The sequence below is a fragment of the Coptis chinensis genome, chromosome 6 (assembly GCF_015680905.1).
Source record: "Coptis chinensis isolate HL-2020 chromosome 6, ASM1568090v1, whole genome shotgun sequence".
NCBI classification, from domain to species: Eukaryota; Viridiplantae; Streptophyta; class Magnoliopsida; order Ranunculales; family Ranunculaceae; genus Coptis; species Coptis chinensis.
The window spans coordinates 98,002,309-98,004,336 of NC_141461.1; the positions used below are offsets into that span (position 1 = coordinate 98,002,309).

At 36.9% G+C, this 2,028-nt stretch overlaps 1 long non-coding RNA gene across 1 annotated transcript; it reads right to left on the reverse strand.

The window, feature by feature from the left end:
* Window positions 1-220: 220 nt before the first annotated feature.
* LOC147495949 (uncharacterized) lies at window positions 221-1,298 on the reverse strand. Its single transcript, XR_015199370.1, has 2 exons — window positions 675-1,298; window positions 221-575 (listed from the first exon to the last, which is right to left on the reverse strand). It is a non-coding gene; the product is annotated as an uncharacterized LOC147495949 (long non-coding RNA).
* Between the last annotated feature and the right edge of the window lie 730 nt (window positions 1,299-2,028).

The following is a 2,028-nucleotide window of genomic DNA, read 5'->3' on the forward strand; positions in this document are numbered from 1 at the left end:
TTTCCCCCCACCCCGTCAATTTTATATGTAACAAACGTTGGTATTTTGTATATTGACAAATTTACCCCTAATTCAAATTTGTAAACCCCCTCTTAAATTTGCCCTATTTTTCAATCTCCTATTCATTTTTCTCACCAATTAAATTCAACAACTCAGTAAGTTTTATACTATTTTACTTATTTTCATCAGACCATTAAAGAATTAAAACAATTTTAATAGCTAAACGAACTTCAAGAACTAGCTTATGACAAGTCGAAATACCCAAACCAAATCTCTTAGAAACAAGTCTAAGTGGCACACCTATAGCTAATCTCCATATACAAACTGTGACTCTCTGTCGAACAAGTATCACAATGCGAAACATAGCATCCTCCTTCGCCATAACCAAATTCAATTCTTCGCAAATCATGTCAAATGTAGCTGGACTCATTTGAAATGCTTGGAGAATTGAGGATCATTACATCGATCCCACCAAGCTGATCTTTGACCCAAAACCTCCTTTATTGACCATTGCTAGTAGGTGTTTTGATTTAATGGCACACAAAGAGATATAGCTGAAACATCTTCTGTAGCTGCTGAAATATGTAACCATTTTACGCGTAATCGATTAGTTTCGTCTAAATCAATGCAAAATAATCGGTTTCTAAATCTGGGTATAATTAAGTCAAAGTTACCATTTCTTAAGTACTGGAACATATATGATAAAGAAAACCAAGTTTGCAAGCCCAGAGGAAGATTGTCAAGTTGAAAGTTCTGGAACAGCAACCGCATCATCATATGATCGAGAATAAAAACCCTCATGGAAAGGTTTCCAAGAATAATCATTGCCAACTCCCTCTAGTAGTGCTTTGTGGAAGAATTACAAGGTCATCAGCGACCATCGTGGAGCAGTGAGGCCTATTGTTGTTGATCCAAGCAATTCATGGTTTTGTATAAGTTCTGCGGATTGCACAATAAAAATATGGGATCTAGGAACTGGAGTATTGAAGCACACATTAATTAGCCATATTGGACATGTACGTGCCCTTGTTGTTAGCCCCCACCACACCTAGATGTTCCCTGATGGTGACGACAAACAAGTTAAGTGCTGGGATTTAGAGCAAAACAAGGTTATTCAGTCATATCATGGACACCTTAGTGTTGTTCATTGCCTAGCACTTCATCCAACGATTAATGTTCTACTTACGGGTGGACGTGATGATGTGTGTTGGGTCTGGAACATGCGTTGCAAGAGTCAGCTTACTGAGTTATTGAATTTCATTGGTGAGAAAAATGAATGGGAGATTGGAAAATGGGACAAATTTGAATGGGTGGTTTTTACAAATTTGTAGGGGGGGGATACTTTGATCTTCTATCATTTGCAACTCTTGTAATTGTTCCTGTACTCTACTTATATTCATGTCTATGTGTCCAAAGACTTCAAAATTCCACTTCTTCAACTCACACTTCAACAACTCTGTCAATCAATGAAGCAATCATTACTGATGGAAAACGTACTTAGCTACACAGATATGAAGTACTTTTTCAGAGGTTCTTTAGGTTCGTGTGATTGTCGCTACACCATGTTTATGAATGGTAGTAGTTAGGATTATCTAGCTTGAATTTTAGTGGGGTATAGCCTGTTGCTCTTACTAATATTTTTGTACTATTTTTTTTTTTCTCTTTTTTAATCAAATTTTAATCTTACCGAGCAAAAAAAATAGGGGAGGGGAGAGGGGGGGGGGGTGGTGGGTGGGTTACAATTTGAATTAGAGACAAATTTGTCAATGTACAAAATACCAACGTCTGTTACAAAAAAAAAATTGACGGAGTAAGGAGCAATCACTAACGATTTCGAAAATGGAGAGTTTACACAAAAGAAGTACAAACTTTGGGGGGATAAGTCAAAAAAGTCCTTGCATATATCTATGTCAGTATTTGTTCACATGAATAGTAGTTAGTCTTGTACTGTACTCGGTCTGGTTGTACCTCTATGTTTGGTTTTTTTTGCTAACTTGGTCTGCTGTACCTCTATGTTTTTCTGTTGCT